The following is a 23,701-nucleotide window of genomic DNA, read 5'->3' on the forward strand; positions in this document are numbered from 1 at the left end:
CCCAAAAGGTTAGTATAGAAAATTTGGGGTGCCTACTGGCGTGTGTTCGGCGGTCTAGAAAAAAAAAATCAATTAGCAGAATCAACAGAGCAGAGCTTGACTTGCAGTGATGGGAGAGAGGAGGCCACACATGGACCAGAAAGAGGAGGAGGGAAGCGTAGATCCGGGGGGGCCAGGCATGGAGCACGGCTTCCATGTCTCTTCTCTTACGAGTCCTGGGGCTGAGCGAGCCCAGGGCTCCTACTGTGCAGAAGGTACCAGGGCAGAAACACCGGGCAGGCCATATAAGGAAGGCCTTCCCAGCACATCTACGAATGGAATGTCTTAGGAGATGTCGTAATGAGATGACCTCAAACTTCAATGGACAAAGGTGTTTTGTCTGCTGGTTATTATGTCATCTTAAACACGACAGGAGTCAGTGAGGATGAGCAGTAAAGAAAGAAAAAGGTGGGACCCTAGATCCAGCCAAGAGGCTCCAAAGAAAGGAGACAATGAAGGCCTGTGTGGCGCCAACAGGCCTGGCCAGTGTGGGAGGGTGGTTCCCCATGGGTGTAGACATGAGGAGACAGGGGAGGTCCAGCTGGTGTGGACGTGGAGGCAGGTGGAGATCCAGCTCAGAAAGAGAGGAGCCTTGAGGAAGCAGGGTGTGATACGAAAGCACAAACCCATAAAACACACTTGTGCAAATCAGAAATAGGTGCCCCCACTGGGGACATGGGGACATGGATGTGGGGAATGTGAGCTGGGTTTTAACCTTCCATGGGCTTCCTCATCCAGCTATTCAGTAAACAGCCTCTGCGTTTTTACGTGGAGGCCCTGGGTGGCCGCCAGACAGTTGTGGATGACTGTCCACAAATGACCTCAGCCAGCGCTGATCCGCTGAATCCAGGGCCAGGATGTGGTGCTCCGGTAAGGAGACAGCCCTGCTGGTGGCAGGGTATGGGGCCCAGGGGGGTGGGCCGTGGTCCAGGGCAGAGTGTGAAGGTAAATGATGAGCTGCATGTGGGACAGCAGACTGAGGTAGGACCCTCTCTGCATGGATAGAGGTGACAGTGCAAAGGGACAGAGGCAAGGGGATGGGGCTGTGCCTTCATGCCCGCAGGACCCATTTCTGGTCACAAGGCTCATTCCAGACTCCTCTGGATTGTCCTGCCTGCAGAAGTCCTGCCTGGCTTAGCAGGAGGGGATCACAGCAAGGGAAGCAGTATGGGTTTGTGGGACCACTGGTGAGCCCCACTGGGGACCAGGACTGGCAGGGGCTGACCACATACCAGACCTGCTAATTACCCTGGGCATTGTTGTTGGTTTTTTGTTTGTTTGTTTTTAGGGCTGCACCCATGTCTTATGGAGGTTTCCAGGCTAGGGGTCAAATTGGATCTACAGCAGCCAGCCTACATCACAGGCACAGCCACAGCAACTCGGGATCCAAGCCGCATCTTCGACCTACACTACAACTCACGGCAACGTCATATCTCTAACCCACTGAGCGAGGCCAGGATCTAACCTCCATCCTCATGGATATTAGTCTGGGTTCTTAACCCACTGAGCCACAACGGAAACTCCCACTCTGGCTACTCTTATGGCAGCTTTCCAAACAGACCTGCATCCAAATCATCTGAAGAGCTGGCTGGGCTCCACCTCAAAGTGTCTGATTTGGTGGGTCTGGGTGGAGCCGGAGCATTTGCAATCTGTATTTCTAACAAGTTCCCAGGCGGTGCTGATGCTGTTGGCCCGGCGATCACTCTTTGAAAAGCCCTGCTCGGTAGGTATTCTTACCTCCTGAAGCACATTCTCTGAGGACTGGATGACGCTCCTTGTCACCTTGGGGTGCCCGGAGCGTCCCCTCACCCACTAACCCGGAAGCCGAGGCTCCGTCCTCTTCTGGGCAGGATTTTACCCACCTCTGCCCTTCTAGTCTCCATGTTCTCTGGAAGGACTGACCCCAGTGAGGACTGACCCCAGTGAGGAGAAACTGGTTACTCCCCATCGGGGCTGGGCCAGCCTCAGTGGCCCTAGGGCAGCCGTGGCCCCAGGGAGCCCGAGGCGTGGCTTCCGGGCGGCGCTGGGCAGGTGTAAGGGCTAAGCTGTCAGCTACTGGCAGAACAGTAACTGTTCCCTAACAGGCCGATGGAGCCCTAAACCAGCCCCTTTCGGTCAAAGAGCCAAGTTCTAAAGACATCAGCCTATGAACTGGAACCCACTCAGCCTTGAACTTGGGGTCCTCTCAGGGTCTCGGTGTCCCCAGCTCAAAGTGAGGCCGCCCCGATCCTCCCTAAGATGCTCTCCAGCCTGCTTGGCTCTGAGGACGAACACGGCTCAGAGGAGAGAGAAGGCTCACTAGGGTTTGCTGGGAAGGGGGTGCGACGGTGGCCTCACCTGTGGTGAGAAGGCAACGATGGGATGGGAGCAGGGGAGGGCTTTGATGGGGAGACGTGTGGTCAAATCACCGGCAAGAAGGCTGGGGCTGGGGTTTGGGGCCCATGAGGCTCCCCCCCAGGCCAGAGACCATTTATCCTCTGGCCTGGGGGAGGGGGCCGGGGGCCACCCCACGGCTCTGGCTGGGTCTTCCAGGCTCTGGAGAACCGCAGGCTCTCTGTGGGAGTGGCCGCACCGCCGTGGTGGCGGCTGTGGACCCTGACCCAGCACCATGTGGGCGACTTAGGGAGGCCTCTGTGTAACCAGGCCCTGCTGGAAAGTTCCCACCTGCAAGGAGCCTGTCCAGCCCGCCCCACCTGGACCCTCTTGGTTCTAGCTCCAATCCTGGGGCCATTTCACACGTGTGTCTCTGCTCCTCTGCTGGTCTCTTAGTGCCTCAAAGGCAGGGATCAAGCTGTCCCCACTTTGTCACCCCCCCACGTTGCACCGTTTAGCTCAGCACAGTGCTGGGCACGCAGCCGGGACCCACAGAGAGGCAGCTTTGCTCCAATTTAGTCCAAAGGCTACTTGGAAAGAGCGAGGTGGAGGCTGAAGTGCTGACTGGCCCTGCTCCTTCCCTCCCCCTCCCGCGTGTCCCTTCTGTGCCCTCTGTGCCCTTTGCTGAGGTCCCGGGTGCTTTGCCACGCTGGTCATCAAGCTGAGGTGGGTGGGCCACACCTGGGAGGACCTCAGCCTCTCGGGCTCACGAACCAGGTGGACTCACCCAGGCTTCAGCATGTCCCAGAGCAAGCAGCCCCGTGCCCGGGGCTTATGCCACTTGTGGGGAGAGGGCACCTTGCGTATGATCTGGCTCTGGCCTGGGCTACCTGTGCACTCTAGATGGTCCTGGCCTTCTCCAGCGCTGGCTTCCTCATCTGTGACGAAGGAGCAGTTGTTCTTTTGGGGCGACCCCCTAGCACATGAAGTTCCTCGGCCAGAGATCCAATCCGAGCCGCACGTGTGACCCACGCCGCAGCTGTGGCAACACGGGATTCGTAATCCATTGCACCGGGCTGGGGATTGAACCTGCGTCCCAGGGCTCCAGAGACACAGCCGATGCCATGGTGCCACTGTGGGAACTCCGGGGGCAGTTACTCTTGAGCAATCAGGTTACCCGACACAGATTGTTGCTTTACCAATGGTTCCATTGTTGTTACTGGAAATCCCAACAGTCGGAGACGGAGGCTGCCTGCAGCCGGGCTTCCTGGGGGCAGGGATGAACTCGGCCCAGAGCCTGGGGAGAGGTTTGGCGGGCGTGCTGGCATCCTTGGCCCTTGGGAGAGGGGAAGGGGGTATTGGGAGGGACCCTGAGGCCAGGGGGCCCCCCAGCCTGGCTCAGGCTGTGTTTGGGAGGTGAGGTGCCCCCTTAGGAGGGGCTTCTGGCCAGGTGGGGGCTGCTGGGGAGGTTATCTGAGGGCACAGGAAGTAACTGGAATCTCTGGGAATGGGAACTCCGGTCAGAGGTCACCTCAAATTAAAATTTAAAAAGCCCTCTGTGTGAAGGGAATCAAAGGAGGCGAAGACATTTGCTCTTTCTGAGTCTCCTGAGCCCAGATGGTAGCGGTTAACATTCTTATGGGGCCAGACTGTGGGCACGGAGGGGCTCTTGGAGGCGGGAGGGGCAGGAGCTGCCTGGGGACCGAGTGGGGTTCCTCCCATCCCCCCAGGATACGGAGCCCGGGATTCACTGAGCAAAGCTGGGTGCTGAGGGGGGACAGGCGCTTTGGGGTCCAGGGCCTCCCTGGCCCCTCACTCTGGGCTGGCTGCCCCCTGCCGTGAAACAGGATCCGGGATCCCAAGCCAGGGCAGCTCGTTAGCTGGGGGCCGGGCTCCTTCTGATTTACAGCCTGGAGCCCCTCATCCGAGGGCCAAAGTCTTTTGATCTGAGCCCAGGGTGAGGGGCAGGGAATTCCTGGGTTTTAATTGGCATCAGGCTGGCTGATGCTGGCCAGGTCTCCATCCCAGCCCCCAGCCCCCACCTCCTCGAATGATGCTGATGGGGCATCGGGGGTCTGGACGGGGGAAGCGCGTGTTCACTGGTCCTGCCTGCTCTGGGGGCTCGCAGGCCAGGAGGGAGAATTAACGGGTCCAAAGGTTGGTCCTCCCTGCAGCCCCTCCCCAGCCTTGACCCATCCCTGACCCTGACCTCCTCCCTCCCCGCTCCAACCTCACCTGGACCGAGCGTCGTGTTCTTCCACGAGGGGTCACCCTGCGCTTGGCCCCGTGCCGGGCGCTGTGGGGATGTAAGGCAAGTCCCACAGAAAAGCAAGAGACGGACCCGGTTGGAAAGAAACAGACTAGAGAACAGGCTATGCTTTGAAGTCTGAGACTCGCTCAGTCCTGGGTGTCCTTTCGCATGAGGGCTTGACTATATTTTGTTCTTTTGTTTTCTGGCTGAAGGAGGTGGGGGAAGTATGTACACGGGATGCTGGAGACAGCAGAGCAGGAAAACTAGCGAGAGGAAAGGGAAGGGAGGAGAGAGAGATGCACGGAGACAGGCTTGCGGAGAGCGAGGAAGGACCGGAGGGCTCCAGAGATGCTGGTCCACAGCCTCGAATCCAAGCCTGGCTGAAAAGGCGGGGATTCCTCATTTCTCTGCCCTGATCAGTTCTCTTTGGGCTTAAGCTAGACTGACTGCGCCTCCCTTCTCAGTGGCGTGAGTGAGCAGCACAAGGACTGACGTGGTTAACGAATAGGATGCACGTTCCCAGGCATCTGTGGAGTGTTCCATGCCTACGCCGCCCTGGGCCTTCGAGGGAGGGGGGCAGCGGGAAGTAGGGTTGGCCTTGATGCCCAGGGGCCAACACTCCAATGTGGAAGAGGCTGGAGAGCTGCCAGACCCAGAGCACAGCAGGACCGCCTTGCCTCAATGGCCTGGAGAAGGCTCGGGAACAGGGCCAAGAAGGGAGATGTCACTGCATCCTGGGCTGGTGACCAAGTGGGCTGGCGCCCTCCTCATGCTGGGCCAGAGGAGGTAATAATAATAATAATAATAATAATAATAATAATAATAATAAAACAACAACAGTAATAATGAAAGGATAGCTTTTATTATTCATGAAAGACGGGTGAGCTTTTCCCAGATAGAACAAAGGGGAATGAGGAGACCAGCTGAAGGACCAAGGGTGTCATTCAGGCACAAAAACAACGTGTAGGTGCACCAAGGCTGGAGTCCATTATCTGTCAGGTCTATTTTTTTTTTTTTTTTTTTTGGTCTTTTTGTCTTTTTAGGGCCGCACCCATGGCATATGGAGTTTTCCAAGCTAGGGGTCTCATCGGAGGTGTAGCCACTGGCCTACGCCACAGCAACATAGGGTCGGAGCCGTGTCTGCAACCTGCACCACACCTCATGGCAATGCCGGATCCTTAACCCACTGAGCGAGGCCAGGGATTGAACCTACAACCTCATGGTTCCTAGTCGGATTCATTTCCGCTGCGCCATGATGGGAACTCCCCTGTAGGGTCTATTTAAAGCCAGATGCCCTGGTGTTGTATTTCTTCAAATCTTCCCTCCTTTTCCCTGGTCACTCGATTTCGTACTTTTGTTATACACTGGACACCTCACGAGAGTTCTCTAAGTAGAGAAATCTATCCGCAGATATACGGCCCAGGAGAATAAGGGTTGCATCCAGATCATACTTCCCACACTGGAAGATTTTCCCCACCAGCTTTATTGTGCTGTAGTTTACATACAGTAAAATCTACCCATTTTAAGCATATCATGCGATAAACTCCACCACATGGAAATACCCATACTGTGACCACCCAGCAAGACGGGGAAGAATTTTATCCCCGCTTGAAATCCCCTCATACATCACTGCAGCCAATGCCAATTCCCACTTCCCACCTCAGGCATCCGCTTCACCGCCTTCTACGGCTGTGGTTTTGCCGTTTCTGGAGTTCCTGTACATGGAATCACAGAGTACGTGGCCTTTTGTGTTCCTCTTCTTCGATTTGGCAGCTGATTTTAGGATAATGCTTCTGAGATTCACCCGCGTTGTCGGATGCATTCGTATTTGGTTCTCTTTGCCCCACTGCATGGGTGTACCCCAGTTTGTCCATTCCCAGGTCGATGATACCAGCTTTGTGTATCATCACACCACCAGGCTGTATCTCTCTCACACCACTGGCCCAAAGGGGTAGGGAGGGAGGCCAGAGGAGACCCCGCAGCATCATGTGACCCCAGGGAAGGGGGGTCTGGGAACCCCAGGGTTGGGATGTCAGAGAGACTTCCTAGACATTTTTGATAAAATCAGCCTCTGTGATTGCGAGCCCACCATGGGGGAGCAGGTCCTGTCTTCACTGACACCACGAAGGGAGAGGAATGGCCTCGTTTCAAAATTTGACAAAAGTCACTCATCAAGGCCAGGCAGCTTGGGATGACGAAGCTGCAGGTAGCCTGTTAGAATTCAGGCCTCGGTGGAGTTCCCTTGTGGCTCAGCAGGTTAAGGATCTGGTGTTGTTGCTACAGTGGATAGGGACACTGCCTTGGCACAGGTTTGATACTTGGCCAGGGAACTTCCATTTGCTGTGGGTGTGGCCAAGAAAGACAAACAAATAAACAAAACCCAGAATTCAGGCCTTGATCTATGGGGCTCTGCCTCCCCATCCTGGAGGAGGTGGGCTCATCCTGAGGCCAAAGGCAATGAGACCAGCCTGGTCGGGGAGGCAGGTAGAGGTCCCCTGAGATTGGAAAGGGCCCTTTGTAGACCCTGGGTGGTGTAGGGGGTGCAGAGGCTGTCTGCCTCCAAGGCCTGTGGAGGAGGGTGGAGGCTCTCCTGTCTCCTGAGGGTGAGGAGTGCTCCCTTGGCAGCCCTGGCTGTGAGCTTTTTTTTTTTTTTTCTTATTTCTGTTTAGGGCTGCACCTGCGGCATATGGAAGATCCCAGGCTAGGGCTTGAATCGGAGCTGCAGCTGATGCCCTACGCCCCCGCAGGGTCCTCTGCTCTCCATGGCCAGTTTCCCACCTTTCCCGCAGGAAGCCCAGCCTTGGGTGTCTTGGGAGCAAGGCCATGTCCCCTGGATCTGAGTGTCACACAGGAGAGTTGCTTCTGTCCGCTCCCTGCAGCCTGGGAGCGCCTTCTGGGGGCGCCTCTCATGGTTCTCTGTTCGGTTTCTGGTTCCTTCCCCTGCTGTTCCATTGAGGCAGAGGGACAAGAATGCGCTGGAATCCAGAAATCCCAGCAAGTCTTGGCTCTGCCACTACCCGACTTTGTGACAGCTCCCTTGCCTGTTCTGGGCCTCAGTTTCCCCATCTGTAAAGGGGACAGATTTGGGGACCAGAGGACTCTAAGAGCCCTGCATCTGATTCTGGGTCTTTGGGGAGTAAACGGTGGCTCACAGGGCCAAGTGCAGGAGGACCCCCAAGGAGAGAGCAGGCTCCTGTCCCCTTTCTGGACACCTGGGAATCTTCTGCTAGAGCCTCTGCAGGGGAAGGGCTTTTCTGGGGGCCCCACGGAGACACCCCTTTTCTCTCTTGCCTGGGCTCCCTGGGGCCTTGGTGAAGCAGGGGAGGAGGTGCCAGAGCCTGAGTGTGCCATCGAAACCAGGTCAGCCTCCTGCAGTTCCCGGCTATTATCCCAGCGAAACTGGGAGCGCACACACCTGGGGCCATGGCTCAGCGTCCCGGTTTTACGATCCCCAGCGCCTGAACCGAGGAAAGAATGAGTTCATCCCTCTGTCCCCACCTCTCCTCTGCGGGGCTCCACGTGGCCCCAGCCTGCCTGGCCCCAGCGCCACATCCCTGGAATGAAGGTGCCCCCTCGGCCCCCTGCCTGCCCCCCTCAGCCTATGGGTGCGCCTGCAGTTAATGGGAAGCAGCTGCCAGCACCTGACCCTGTCTAGGGTGGGCTGGGAAGGCCGCCAAGGTGGAGCCAGCAGGAGGGCAGGGCTGGCTTGCTCCCAGCCGTCTCCCGGGGACTGTCGCAGAGCTGGGGACAGGCAGGGCTCTCTTTTTCACAGATCAGGCTTGGTTAGAAACTGCCCGCATATGATTTTTCTACGTCTCCCGGCTTCCTGGTTGTTCCTGGAAGTCCTTCAACTCTTGTGGGTCCCTGAGAGTGGCCTTCCCTCCCCGCTTCTCCCCCATTAAGTCCCATCTCCCTCGGGGCCCTGACTTCCCAGTGTTGCACCAAAGCCCCCCACCCAGCAGGATGATGATGCCACAAGGACAGATGGACTTGGGGGGGGGGTTGTGCAGTGGCCGCAATGGAAGCTCCTGGCACATGCTGCCCAGTGGTGCCTTGTCTTGTCATTTAGGGCTGCCCCCTGCTGGATCACGCTCCCTGCAACTCTGGCTGCACCTGCCCTAGCACCTCCTCCTCCAGAGAACCAGCCTGCTCAGGTCTTGCAGACTTGTCCTCAGACCCCAGACAGATGCTCTGCGGGGCACAGAAAGTTCCTCGGGGCTACCCCACAGCCTCCATCTGCTGTTCCTACATGACTGCCAGCCTCTGGCCCCTCAGTCAAGACTTGGCCTCTGAGGTCCCAGGCGGTGGGGTGTGGCTAGCACAGTGAGCTGGAAGATGGTGGCACCAGGCTGTGGTCCTGGTTCCTGGGGGTGAGTGGTGGCTGGTTGAATGAAGGGTGGGCAAGGCCACAGCCCGGGGAGCAGCTAGCGTGGTCTGGGAGCCGTGGTCCAGGCAGGACCTGAGGAGAGCGAGTGGGGGTTGGCCCCCGTCTGCCGTGCCCAACCCCAGCCAGGACCCAGCATCCCTAGAAGACAGCTCCCTTCAGTCCTGCCTTGCTGGCTGCTGTCTTGGGCTCAGAAATAACTCCCTCCGCCAACCGCCCTACTCTACTCTTGCAATAGGTATTTGTCATGCGCCTTCCTGTATCTTTGGCGCTCACTTCCTATGTCTGGAGAAGTTTCCATGTACGAATCCTCCCCAGTCAAGGTAAAGGCCAGAGCTCGCTCCCCTGCCTCCTGAGGGGCAGTCACGACCTGCCCCTGCCTATCACATGTCCCTATGTGGGACTGATAAGGTCCTCTACCAGGAAGCATGACAAGGGGGACATCCAGCCCTTCAGGGTGGCAGTAGCAGTTTCTGGGGCAACCACTAGGGCAGGGCTGCCTGTGGTGTTGCGGTGCAACAACAAAAGCACGGGAACCGAGGAGAGGTTGATGGACTGTTTACAAGGCGTGAGCAGAGTTCAGGAGAACCAAGGCAGGTCACGGCGAGGAGCCGTGGCCGTTCTTAGACGGGACGGTCAGGAGGAGGAAGAAGTTACCAGAACCCCGAGGGCTGGGACCCTAGCCACGGTCCCAGGAGACGCCCATGCACTGGCCTTGGCTAGAGGGTGTGGCGGCCTCCCTCTGAGGGGATGGGAAGGGGCCAGAGCCAGTGCTGTCTGACCTCGCTATCCTCCTTGCTTCATGTCCTGCTGGCACCTCCATGCTGAACCCGAAGTGACACCAGCGAGCCCAGTGCACAGAGAGCCCATGAGGGGATGGTAGAGGACAGCCCCCTGGGCTTGGGGCAGGTGCAGAGGGGAGAATGGGCACCGATTAGAGGATGGAGAGGGGGCAGTCAGAGCCAGAGCCCAAAACCCAAGGGGCAGACACCAGCCTTAACGTCTAAGGAAAAGGCTCCTAGCGGTTTTTTTTTGAAGACTTAGAGGAGATGAGCTGGACAGAGTTCCCGGGCCATGGTGTGGCTTCAGCATCTGGACAATTTACAAAAGCCCTTCTGGGGACATTACTGGACAAGACAATGGGTGAGCTGAGGGAGGTGGGGCTCTCCATCGTCGGGCACCCGGCAGGGCTGTGGTCCCTTCTCTGCTCACTATGGCCTGGATCCTGTTCTCAGGACAAATCAGAAATTCCTATGGGGTGGCTGCAGGCCAGGAGGGGAGGGCATGCCCTTCACAGCCCACGGTCAAGGCAAGATGTGGGCAGAGCAGATCTGGTCCAGGCTCTCCCAGGCCTCTGTCTGCAGGTTGGTGAGTGTCCACCCTGGTGGAACTGGTTTCTCTCCACACTCTGCAGCCCCGTCTTCAGCTCCCTCCTCCTCGGGTGGCTCATTGTCTTCTTCCTGGGTTGGCCCTCCTGGCTCCCGTGTCCTTTCTCTGCCCCCAGCTCCCTCTCCGTTTGGGGAGCACGGTCTGCCGTAGGTTTCTGAGAAAGTTTACGCGGGAAGGAATTTTCTCGCGATAGCACACATCGGAAAGCACACATCCTAAGGCTGGCACACATCCTTATGGTCACATGTAATTGATCATTGGCCAGACGGAGGGTTCTAGATGCGAGAGCATTTCCTTCCACCATTTGGGTATTCCCTCTTGGCTCCTTGTGTCCCAGCACTGCTGATGAGACCAATCAAAACCATTCTGATCCCTTATCCGCAGCAGGTGACTCTTTTCCGCCACCTCTTAAGCTTGTAGAATTCTGTCTTTGTCCCTAGTTGTCTGAAAGGTGAGCTTGCAACCTCGGTGGGGGGTCTCTTTTCGTACCTTAGCCAGGCTCTCCTCTCTGTAATTTCTTTTAGTTCAATATTGGCTCTCTGGGACTAATCCTCCCATGGTTTACGTCTTTTCTCTCCTACCTGCATTTCTGGAAACTGTGTTACCCTGCATTTCTGGAAACTGCGTCAGCTTCCCAAATGTCGATGCTGTTATCTCCTCTTTTGTTTTCCTCCTTCTTCCTTCCTATTGTTTTAGTGGGATCGTGGGCAAAGGTGAAACTAGATGTATGTGTGTGTTTAAGCTGCCATTTAACCTGCATCTCGCAAATATTTCTCTTGGTCAAATCCCCCAGGCTCCTTGTGTCCGGGTGCGGGGACTTCTCAGCGGCCCCGTCTTCCACCCCCAGCTTCCCTCCGTGTCGCCTCCCGTTCAACCCCCTCCTCTCTTCTCGGCTCCATCATTCCCTCCCCTCTCCAAGCCCTCCTGCGGCATGGGGTCCAGGCGACACCCCAGGTTCTTCTCAAGGTTCAGGCCAAGCCCTCCAGCCTTCCTATCGCCCTTACCCACCTCCATACCGGGTCCTGAACCCCTCCTGTCCACGGAAAGAGGCCTCCTGTGTGCGCCTCCAGAGCAGACGACAGGCTTCTCCCCGACACTGGGTTGGCCTGTGGTGTGAGTCAGCAGTGAACTCACACACGTCGCCCTTCAGAGGAGCAGCTGGGGTGCACTGGCGGGGATCAAAATGGGTGATGGAGTTCCCATTGTGGCTTGGGGGTAATGAACCCGGCTGGTATCCATGAGGATGTGGGTTTGATCCCTGGCCTCGCTCAGTGGGTCAGGGATCTGGCGTTGCCGTGAGCTGCGGTGTAGGTCACAGATGCAGCTTGGATCCTGTATTGCTATGGCTGTGGTGTAGGCCAGCAGCTGCAGCTCCGATTCAACCCCTAGCCTGGGAATTTCCATATGCTGCAGGTGCGGCCCTAAAAAGACACACACACACACACACACACACACACACACACACACACACACAAAGAAGAAGTGTGGTCGGAGCTGATGTGCTGGGGTGCCAGGGCACACCTCGGCCTGCCCGATTTCCACACAGCCACGTGGACACCTCCAGGCGCCTTACTCATGTCCTTTCCAAGCTGCCGCAGCAGGTCTCTGCATTTTTGCTTCCAGGTTTCCTCTGAAGCTACAGAAAACCAGGCACCACCCAGAAGTGGAGGGTGCTTAATGGTCTCAGGCCACACCCTCAACACTGGGGGGCAGGGGGTTCATGGGGAGGCCCCCCCAGCTCTGATCCTCCAACTGGATGACCCTTAGGCACGTTCCACACGGGTCCTAGAGCGCCCTCCCCGGGGGGGGGGCTGTGTCCCTGGGCCTATGGCAGCAACCACCCCTTCCCGAATCACAGTCCAAATCCGAAAGTTAAACCTGAGTCCTTGTCTCAGGCTCTGTTGATGGGGTGTTCCAAACCAAGCCGGCTGGGTGCCGATGTGACGGGGAGCCCTTTATATTCACTCGGCACTCTCCCCACCTCCCAAACCCATATCCAGGGTCACAAACATCCTCTCTGCTCCATCCTTCACCCCCGTGCCATCTTCACCCATCGCCAAGTTCTGCCAACTCCCTCCCTGCCCGCCTCGCCTCCTTAGCTGGGGACTCACTGACTGGTCCCCTGCAGCTTTCCCCTCCCCCAACCGGATCAAGGGGCAGTGGCAGTAGTACATAATCCTCTTGCATTTTTGTTTTTTGTTTTTTCCCTTTGGCTGCGGTGGAGGCATACAGAAGTCCCTGGGCCAGGGATGGAACCCTCGCCACAGCAGCAACCAGAGCTGCAGCAGTGACAATGCTGAGTCCTTAACCCACTGAGCCACAAGAGAACTCCATACTCCTGGATGTTGGTAAAGCAAAGAGCTTTCTGCTCTGAACACGGTCCACTTTCCCAGCCCCAGGCTGGGCTCCTCTGGCTGCAAGTCTGCAGCCTGCTCACTGCTCTGGGGTTCCCTGCAGCTGGGAGTGCTTCTCAGGGGAGGACCACCCTGCTTCCTTTCTGCCTTCCTCCCAGGGCCCTACCCGAGGCTGCACATAGTGGCAGACAAAGACCACAGGAGCTGGAAGATCCTAGAGAGGACCTGGGGATGGCAGGGCCGGGGGATCTGGGGGGAAGCTTCCTGGCCCTGGCTCAGATCTCACCCAGGCAGACTCCCTCACAGACACTCACTCCAGGGTCCTGTGGTCAGTGCTGGGGCTACGGAAAGCACGGGAGGAAGAGTGAGCCCAGAGAGGATGGGACTGAGCCGGGAGTGCAGGAGGAGAACAGGGCAGAATTTGAAGCATCCCAGACTGAGTTAAATCCTGAATCGTGAGCAGCTCATGGCCAGTGGAAGGAGGAGTAGCAGGGGTGGGTGTTGCAGACAGGATCCTTGCTGGCCCATGTGGTCCCTCTGTGGGAATTCCACAAAGGTGCAGCCCCTCTGGGAATATGCAGCCCTGCCCATGCACTCAGCCTGGAGAGCAGAGCCTGGCCTGGGCCGGAGCCCCAGGGCAGCCCCCCTTCAGCCATGATTCTGCCTGTCGTGGTGCAGAAGACTGCTCATGCCAAAGCTCAGGGTGATCTCTGCCAGGCAAGGTCACGGTCCCCAGAGATGTCCACGTCCTAATCCCCAGACCTGTGAAAATGCTAATTTATGTGGTAAAAAGGGATTCTGCCGATGTAATTAAACTAAGGCTCTTGAGATGGGAGATTATTCTGGATTATCTAAGCTGGCCCCAAAGGCAATTACAAGGGAACTTATAAGAGGGAGCCAAGACTGCCAGTCAGAGAGAAGGGGAAGGGAGTTTCCGCTGTGTCTCAGCAAGTTACAAACCTGATTAGTATCCATGAGGACGCAGGTTCTATTCCTGGCCTTGCTCAGTGGGTTAAGGATGCTGCATTGCTGTGGCTGTGGTGTAGGCCAGCAGCTATAGCTTGGATTCGACCCCTAGCCTGGGAACTTCCATATGTCGCAGGTGTGGCCCTAAAAAGCCAAAAAAAAATAAAATAAAATAAAATAAAAGAGAGAGAGAGAGAGAAGGGGAAGATACTACTGGAAACAGAGTCAGAAAGAGACTGAAAGATGCTGCACTCCTGGCTTTGAAGATGGAGGTAGGGCCACGGGCAAGGGAGCAGGTGGCATTTTGAGGCTGGAAAAGGTAAAGAAATGGATTCTTCCCAGAGCTTCCAGAGGGACATAGGCCTGCTGGCACCTTGATGGTAGCCCCTGAAGACCCATCCTTGGACATCTGACTTCCAGAGCTGCAAGAAAGCAACCTGTGTTGTTTGGAGTCGCTGGTCTGTGGTCCTTGGTTACAGCAGCTGGTGCATAGCTGTGGTGCTTTCAGGGCATGACTTTGGGACATCGTGCCTGGAGCCCAGAGTGAGGTGGGAACGGGGACAAGTGAGGGTGGACAGGTAGGCTGGGATGACAAAGGGCCTTTTGAGTCACAGGAGAGAATGTGCCTTGGTCTGAAGGCGGCCCAGCCGAGTGACGCGGAGAGGAGGTGGCATTTCAGGAGGCTCCTGTGGTGGATGGCGGGCTGGCAGGAAGCGACCAGAGGCAGTGGCCACAGGGCCTGCTGTGGGTGCCCAGGTAGTGGCAATCCGAGGAGGCTGAGCCTGCTCCCCTGGAGGCCTGGAGCCCCGAGACACAGCAGAGGGCAAATTCCTCCCCGCCCCTTGGTCCTTTCTTTTCCTGCCTCACCCAGCTCCGGGGTCAAAGGTTCCAGAGGGCCTCCTGAGATAAGGAGAAAGAGTAAACACGGGAGAATGATCCCCAGGCTTCATGAGGAAAGGGTGATTGGCTTCCTGTGTGCACATGGCATGTGCACACGCACTGGCACACCCCTGGGGCGGGGGAGGGGCTGGCACGCCCATGGCCTTTCTCCTGTCAGCCTTCTCCCTCATGGGGCCAACATGGGTGCCCCAGGCGTGGGTGGCCCTGTGGGCCTGTCTGATGCCAGGTCTCCAAGGGTGACTGTCTTTGGGGGCCGCCAGGCCAAGGAGCTGGGGGTGGGTCCAGAGCTCTGACCCTGGGTGGGGCTGCACAGAGGGAACAAGAAACCAATTTTTCCTTCACGTCTGTGATCACAACAGGTGAACCTCTGGTCACCTAGGCTGAAACTCTGGCCACTTCAAGTGAAAGATGAAGATGCCTCTCATGAATCACAAAGGGCAGCGCCTGGGGTGCTCACGCCCCACCCTGGTCCACCCAGCCTCACACCGGAGCTGCAGCAGCTCTGAACCACGCCTCCTGCATCCCCACCTCTGCACACCTCCATCCCTTTCTCTGTTTGGGCAGCTTCCCTGCTCCTGGTCCAAGCAGTTAACCCCTCCTGACCCTCCAGGTATCACGGCCATAAACATCCACTCTCCGAGAAAGCCCCTCCACCTGCTGTGGCCTCATGCAGACTCTTCTGGAGGCGGTGGCAAAAAAAGCCCAACCAAACTGGCGTAAGCAGAAATGCCACAGATGGGCTCATAAACCTGAGCGTGCTGTGGGCGAGACACCAGCCAGGACTCCGACCAAGGCACCTGGGCCAGGCTTCCTGCCCTCCTTCCTCAGGCAGACTCTGCCCTGAGGTCCCAAGGCAGCTGCAGGTGGTTCCTGGACCACATGGCCCCTCCCCTTGTTGAATTTTATATTTAAATTTATGTTATTTATCTATATACCATTCACTTTTGTTTTATTAAATGTTATTGTATTACTAAATTGTATTTATATTTTACATAGAGTCTATTTCTGTATTAAATGTATATTTATATTTTAAAGATACGACCTCCTCTTGTGGCTCAGCAGGTTAAGAACTCGATATAGTGTCCAGGAAGATGCCAGTTCGATCCCTGACCTCACTCAGTAGGTTAAGGATCCGGCGTTGCTGCAAGCTGCAGCATAGGTCAAAGATGTGGCTCAGATCTGGCATTGCTGTGGCTGTACTGCCGGCCAGCAGTTGCAGCTCCGATTTGACCCCTGACCCAAGAACTTCCTTATGCCACAGGTGCAGCCATAGAAAGGGGAAAAAAAGATAATGAAAGAGAGAAGCATTTTTAAAAGGAAGTGCTGTCTTTTTCCTCTTCTCCTCTGCCAGCCTGGCTCTTTTGGCCGTGGCAGAAGGGGGTTCTATTAAGAGATTAGAGGAAAAGCTTTATAGAGCTTAGTGGTGAGTGTTCTTGCTTTTCCCCACAGCTTGTGGAAGTTGGAGGGCCAGGGATCAAACCCGAGGCACAGCAGCAATGGGAGCCGCTGCAGTGACAATGCTGGATCCTTAACTTGCTGCGTCACAAGGGAACTCCAGCGGTGTGTTTTTAACAACTAAATGTTAGATACGGGACAGTCAAAATGTTCAAGGCAGCTACCCTTGGCCCAACAATTATGAATTTACCCTGAAATATATGACACTTGTTCAAAATAATGCCCGCACAAAGTTATCATTGCAGCATCGTTTGTGATTGTGAACAATTAAAATAAGAACCACAGGCAATTGGTTAAACAAATTACCCAGTACTTTTCTATAAGGAAATACTGACACTGTGCCGTGATGGGTAAGAATGAGATTTCTCTATAGTGAGATGGACTGAGTTTCAAGCTTTTGACGTTAAAAAAGCCAACATGCAGAATCTTGTGTGATCATTTCTGTAAAAACTGTGTGTGAGTGCCCCTGGGTGCTCACGCAGACTTCTGCGTAAAGTGGAGGAAGGCACAGCTGGCAAGGGTGGGCTGCCCTGGAAAGGCTCAAAGAGTGGCATCAGTGCCTTTAAAATAATGAAAATGTAAATAAAAGTAAACGAAACACTTAGAACAGAGCCTGGCACCCAACAATCACAGGTGAGTTTATTTCCCCAAAAGGCTGCCTTGGGGGACGTGCCTGTGTTCCCGCTGCCCTGTGTTCACGCTCCATACCCACCATTGTATTCTTGCCTAATAACTGTCTGTTCGCACATCTGTCTGTCCAGCTGGACCAGGGACCAGATATGACTCCAGGGCGGGGACAATATTTTATGCTTTATGTCCTGGCACCAAACAGACTCTAGCCTATGGTGGATTGTTGAGCGAATGAATGACCAAATGAATTCACTAGTGAATGTATGAGAGAGAAAACGAAGCTGTTGTCCCTGCTCTCTAGAAGCTCTTGGTCTGGTAGTGGCACAAGAGTCACACATGACACATTTCAGTCAATAGTGGCCACATATGATAGTGACCCTGGGATCCTGGAGATCTGGGGAAGGAGAAGGAAAGCATCTTCCCAGAACAGAGATGAAGTGATTACAGCTGCAGGGTGATGCTTGGGCCTGTAAAAGATGGAAGTCAGGAAAGGGCTGGTCCAGGACAGACGAAGCACAGGTTGCGGAAGAGGGGTCGGTTCCAGAGGATGGGGAAGAGACAGGGGACCTGGATGGCACCAAGATGGCAGAGCTGGCCCATTTCCCTGTGAGCCAGGGTGAGAGGTATTCATATGGCTGACACCACTACACCACACCCTCCAATCTCAGAGCCGTGCACGCCCCTCTGAATGGCACCTGAGCCTTGCCATCTGCGTCTCTGGACCAGCAGGGATGGAGCTGGGAGCCAGCCGGCCCCTCTGCTTTGTCTCAAGCCCTGCGGGGGACTGGGTTTTGTGTGTCTTTCGGAAGCTCAGTCACGGAATCTGACAATATATGTCCATCTCCTCCTGTGCTTGTCCCCAAAACTGGCCAGCCTGCTCGGAATCTTTATGAACAGGGTCATTCAAGCGGCCCCGAATTAACCATGTTTAGGTCTTGGGGGCTGGGACGAGGATGGCACAAGACAGGAATACCAGCCAATCTCCCCAGCAGGGGGATTGTGTTTCTTATTTACCCCTGCATAACAAACCACTCTAAAACTCAGTGGCTTGAAACAGCCACTATTGTGCTATCTCTTGTGGTTCTGCAGGTTGAGTGGGTTCCACGGCTGGTCTTGCTCGGCGGTTTCTTGTGTAGGTGCCTCCATCTAAAGGCAGGGGCTGGAGTCATCTAGAGGCTGAACGAAGATGCTGGAGCCTCTCCTCCTCACACGGTCCCTCCAGCAGGGTACCCAGACATCTTACATGGTGACTCAGGGATCACAAGAGTGAACCTTCCAAGGAAAAGGGAGTAGAAACTGCCATTCTTTGTAAAGCTAAGGCTGGAATTGGCATGAAATCACTGCTGCCATGTTCTGTAGAATAGTGTGTCACCGGCCTGCCTATGTTCAGTGGGGAGGGACCACATCGTGGCAGGAGTGCTTGGAGGTGTGGATCGATGGGGGTCATTCTCGGAGACCCGTTCACACAGCCCTGCAGGGTGCTAGAGATGAGAGTGGAGGCGCCAAGGAGAGAGGTGGTCAGTGGTCAGTGATAGATCCAGGTCTAGAGATCCTCTCGGCTGGGGTCCTGGGCTGACCCTGGTTCTCCGTGGCACAGAGAGGCCAAACCCAGGAAGATCTCTTTGTATGCAGCAACCACCCCCCACCCCTGCCCTGACCCCATCCCCATGACTTGCCTGTGCTCAGGGCTTTGTTCACACTGTCTTCTTTTTTTTGTCCTTTTTTGGGGGGCGGGGGGAGCATACCTGTAGCATATGGATGGAGGTTCCCAGGCTAGGGGCTGAATCGGAGCTGTAGCTGCTGGCCTACTACCTCAGTCTCAGCATCGTGGGATCCGAGTCACATCTGTGATCTACACCACAGCTTATGGCAACGCTGGATCCATCACCCACTGAGCAAGGCCAGGGATCGAACCTGTGTCCTCATGGATGCTAGTCAGATTTGTTTCCGCTCAGCCACAACGCAAACTCCTCAGTGTCTTCTGCATGGATGCCCCTTGACTGGCCACAGGGACACTCGGGGAAAAGAAGCTCTGAGCGTGGCAGTGGACGTGTGGCCATTGCAGGGGGAGGAGCCAGTCTCACATACCCGACGGGTTCCTGGGCTCTTCCACTTGGATGTCCCAAAGACACTCAACTTAGTGCCTCAAGAACGGATCCCCCACTTCCCTCTCCAACTTCCCTCCCCTGAGAAGGCTTTTCCCAGGGCCCCAGGTTCATTGTCCTTCTAGAGGAGATGTCTCAGTGGACTCCAAGGTGATTCTCTGACCTCTAGGGTAGTAGAGCAGAGAGATCAAGTTCAGTGCCTGAAAGTGCCCTTACGCTGTAGTAAAACAAGGGTGATTACCTGTGTGGCTCAGGATCCTCTCCTGATAAGCCAACTGGGCACATTCTGTGGTTGTGCCAAGAGTGCCCGGTATTGTAACCAAGGTGGGGCCGATATTTGAGGGATGGGTGTTTGACCTCTGTTAGTTTACTGCTCCAGTACCCATTCCCCACTTCTGATTACAGAGCCCTTTTTCCCCTGAGGAAACTCATTCCTTGTGGTTCGGATGGGGCCAGCCTGCTAGAGGAGTGAGAACAAGCCTCGGGCTTGGTAATCAGAGAACTCCATATCTCTGATCAGGAGGGGATGGCTTCCGAAAAGGGCGTGTGACCTCAGACAAGGCCAGTCAGGGTCTGCCAAGCTTTTTTCTTTTCTGTTTTTTTTTTTTCCTTTTTTAAAAAAATTAAAGTGTATAAAAAAATGAAAGTATAGTTGATGTACAATGTTGTGTGATCCAAGCATTTTTCTAGTGGTGCTTTCGGGAAAGAGTTACTGCCCACTTGAATTATTGAGGTCACTCTGGCTTCCCATGTGGTGACAACAGAGAGTGAAGGAGGGGGGTGGGGGGGAGGTGCTGTTGACATCGTTCCAGCCAAGGCTGTCTGACCAACCCTAACTTATCAGTTCCGTGGGTCCATACATTAGCGTTTGGTAGCTTGAAGAGTCTGATGAATTGTTTCTTTAAAACAAACTCTTCATTTTTGCCATTCCAGGACTTTAGGACTCACATTCTCCTCTTCCAAGAAGCCTGCTTGAATCACCCCTTCCCATGGCATATTTCATTCAAATTACATTGCCTCGAGCTGATTTGTCTGTAATGTTATAAATGGAGGGGGCGGGGGGGGAAGGAGTGTTTCTGGAAGCTGTGTGGTCTCCCAAGCAGGGAAGGAGCTTCCTTCCAGAGCGTGAGATTGTGTTGTGTGAGCTGCGTCTGCACATCGGGATGGAGTGAGTCTGTGAGGACGTAGGGGCCTGCCTGAGGTCACCAGGGCAGATGAGGATGTGTGTCTGTGACCAGAGCGGAGGTGACGTGCGTGCCTGCGTGTGTGGGGAGTAAGTGTGTGCAGGAGGGAGCAGAGAGGCAAAGCAGACAGCAGGACCTGCTCAGGGCAAGTCCTTGCAGGGCTGGCGGGAGTGTCTCTGCTGCAGCCTTGAGAGCCAGGCACGTGCATGGTAGGAGGCCCCAGCGGTACCTTCTGCATGAGGAGCTGCGGTCTCAAGGCGCGGCCTTGGGCAGGGACTTCCTTTATCTTTGTAGCTCAGCGTTGCCTCTTCGCCCCCAGAGGCCATAGCCCCTTTATTTCTGCCTCCCCAGTGCCTAGCCCAGTCCCTGCCTCTTGGCAGAGCCCCATGGTTAGCATTAAAGGATAAATGAAGAGACGAATGATCTGGATGGGAGGACGGCCTCCCCTCCGCCAAGTAGCCCAGGGAGGACGCAGGGCAGCCGCTCTGCAGGTGCGGTGTTCAGAGCCCCCGCACTGTGCTCTCTCTCTCTGTCTGGCTCTTTGCATGTTCAAGTGTCCCCGCTGGGACAAGCTTCTCTTTATCCCCTGCACCTGCTTACAATCCGCACAACTTCCCCAAGAAGCCTGCCCTGCACATGCTCACATACACTCTGGGTAGGTGCCTCTTCAAGGGGCCCCATGTCACTGGTCCTGGCAATTTTGGAAATGATTAGCACACTGCATTTTTTTTTTTTCCCTCTTATTTAGGGCTGCAGCTGCAGCATATGGAAGCTCCCAAGCTAGGGGCTGAATCAGATCATAGCAATGCCAGATCATAGCTGCATCTTTGATCCACATTGCGGCTCACAGCAACACCAGATCCTTTAACTCACTGAGCAAGGCCAGGGATTGAGCCTGCATCCTCAAGGATACCAGTCAGATTCTTAACCCACTGAGCCACAGTGGGAACTCCCCCCACACTGCATTTTACATGCCAATTTCTCTCCATCGTGCCTCCGTATTTGAGCTTCCCAGGGGCTGGGACCTTGTCAGATCCTGTTTTGGTTTTATCCCCACTGCCTGGTGTCCACTTGTTCATTTACTCAACAGCTATTTATTCAACCCCCATTAATGTGCCAGGCTCTGTTCTAGATGCAGGAGCTATGGCTGTGAGCATGACAGAGGAGTTCCCTGCCTGCCTGGAGCTTCCATGTTAGTGCGTGGAGAGAAAACAAGCAAATAAACAGATACTCAGGTGGGGTTAAGGATCCAGTATTGTCACTGCTGTGGCTCGAGTTCGAGCTCTGGCCTGGGAACTTCCACATCCCATAGGCACAGCAAAACGAAACAAGCCCCCAAAGCAACTGTCCCAAATACTCAAAACTTGTCATTTCATTGCTGATACGTGCAATGAATCAAAAAAAAAAAATCAGGACAGTGCAGCGAGAGAGCCCGCAGGGTGCCACTTTAGGGAGGTGACGTTTATTCTGGGCAAAGATGGGCAGGAGAATATTCTAAACAGGGGAAGAGCTGGGGGCTTAAGGTGGAGCCACGTTCTGCTCCCCCAGTTTGAACAGCAGGGGGCTGATGTAGAGGAGGGGTGGGGAGAGTTGAAGACAGAGAGGCAAGTAGAAGCCCTAACTGGTAGAGAATTTTGGCCATGGTAAGGAATCCAGGTATTATTCAAATCACAATTGGGAAGGGACCTGATCTCATTTAAAACCTTTACGGATCACTCTGGTTGTGGCGTAGACTGCATCGTAGGGGACGAGAGAACGGGGAGACCCTGAGAGCCACGTGGGTGAGACTGTGGCAGCCATGGACATGGAAGAGAAAGGAGGGGTTGAGAGCCATGGAACGGAGTTCACGGAACTTGGCGATGAATCCCACGTGGTGAGGAAGAGGAACTGGGGATCAGGATGCTCTCCAGGCTTGAGAGGCCGAGTCCATGCTGGTGCCAGTTACCAAGATGGGAAAGACCAGATCGTTAACAGTTTTAGTGTGGCCTGTGTTAATTTTGCCATGCCTGGTAGATGCCCAAATGGAGATGACAAGTGACGTGAGCCTCGGTGGAAGGGTTAGAGCTGAAGACGCAAGTGCGGGAGGCATCAGCCTACGAGTTGTCTTAAAGCCCCGGGGAGGCCTTCTAGGAAGCGTCTAGAGGAAGAAGAGAAGTGGACACATATCAATAGGTAGAGGTTGACCGAAACCAACAGGGACAGGCAGAGAGAGAAGGAAAGTGGGGAGGTGGTTTCCGCCAAAGCCAGGAGAAGGCGACCTTTCAAGGAGGAGGCAGGGCCAACCATCCCAGGGCTGCTGACAGATCCAACAGCTGGGCAGAGAACTGACCCCAGGCTTCAACAAGGTGAAGGTCATGGAGATTCTGACAAGGTCGGTTTTAGTGCAGTGGTGGGAATGGGCACCCCGGGGGTGGGTGTGGAGGAAGGGCAGTGAATAAGCGAGAGAAGCGGGCAGAAAGAGCTTCTTAAGGTAATTCTACTGTGATGCACAGCAAACCATTGGAGCAGTAGCTGCTGAGGGAGAGGGGCAGCAAGGGGGTAGTTTTGTGTTTGTTTTGTCTGTGTTTGGGGGGTTTTTTGGTTTATTTTTTGTTTTGTTTTGTTGGCCGCAACTCGTAGTGGCTTGATGTGGGATCTCAGTTCCCAGACAAGGGATTAAACCCAGGCCGCAGTGGTAAAAGCTTCAAGTCCTAACCCCTAGACCACCAGGGAGCTCCCCTGATGTTTCTTTTTAAAGAGATGGGAGCTTGTAGAGAATTTCTGTATGCTGATGAGAAAGATCCCATGGAACGGGGAAATTACGATGAAGGAGCCTAGATAATAAGCCATGTCACGGGCAGGGATCTTCGGAAGGCAAAAGGAGTGGGATCCAGAGCTCGAGACAAGCTCCTTTATCTAGGACCCGGGATGGTGGGCAGGAGATGGGTACGGATGCCAGGAGGCTTATCGTTTTAAAGGGGGAGGGGAAAATGGGATTCCTGCCAATATTTTCTGTTTTCTCCTTGTATTAGGAAACAAACCGATCAGCTAAAAGACACGTAGAATTAGAAGACAGAGAAGAAGGTGGAATGAAAAGGCCAGGGACAGGAGTTCCCATTATGGCTAGTGGGTTAAGAGCCAGACGAGTACCCATAAGGATGCCAGTTCGATCCCTAGCCCCGCTCAGTGGGTTAAGGATCCAGCGTTGCTGAGAATTGTGTAGGTTGCAAATGCGGCTTGGATCCTGCATTGCTGTGGCTGTGGTGTAGGCTGGCATCTGTACCTCCGATTCGACCCCTAGCCTGGGAACTTCCATGTGCCACTGATTCAGCCATAAAAAGACCAAAAAAAAAAAAAAACAAAAAACAAAAACAAAAAAACAAAAGAAAAAAGAAAGAAACACTAGCCCTTTCACTGGCCAAGGAGGACCACTGGGGGTGGGTTCGAGGGTGAGGTCATGGTACTGAAAGCTGCTCCCTGCTTGCCCAACCCTCACCACACACACCGCCCCCCCACCGCAGCATGGCCTAGAGCAACCACGCCCACGTGGTGGGCCTGGGAACACAAAGATACCACACATGGGGCGGGGTCCTGGCCCCTGTGCTCGGAAGACAAACAGTCCAGCCACAAAGAGCTTCTCAGAGGCATTTTATTGGGGTGCGTATGTGTCTCCCTCACGGTCAGGCATCCACTTGCCTCCGGAGAAAGGGCCCCTTCAGCCCCCAGGTTAGTCATCCATCCTGGGCAAACAA

Source organism: Sus scrofa, chromosome 3 (assembly GCF_000003025.6).
Source record: "Sus scrofa isolate TJ Tabasco breed Duroc chromosome 3, Sscrofa11.1, whole genome shotgun sequence".
In the NCBI taxonomy this organism is placed as follows: Eukaryota; Metazoa; Chordata; class Mammalia; order Artiodactyla; family Suidae; genus Sus; species Sus scrofa.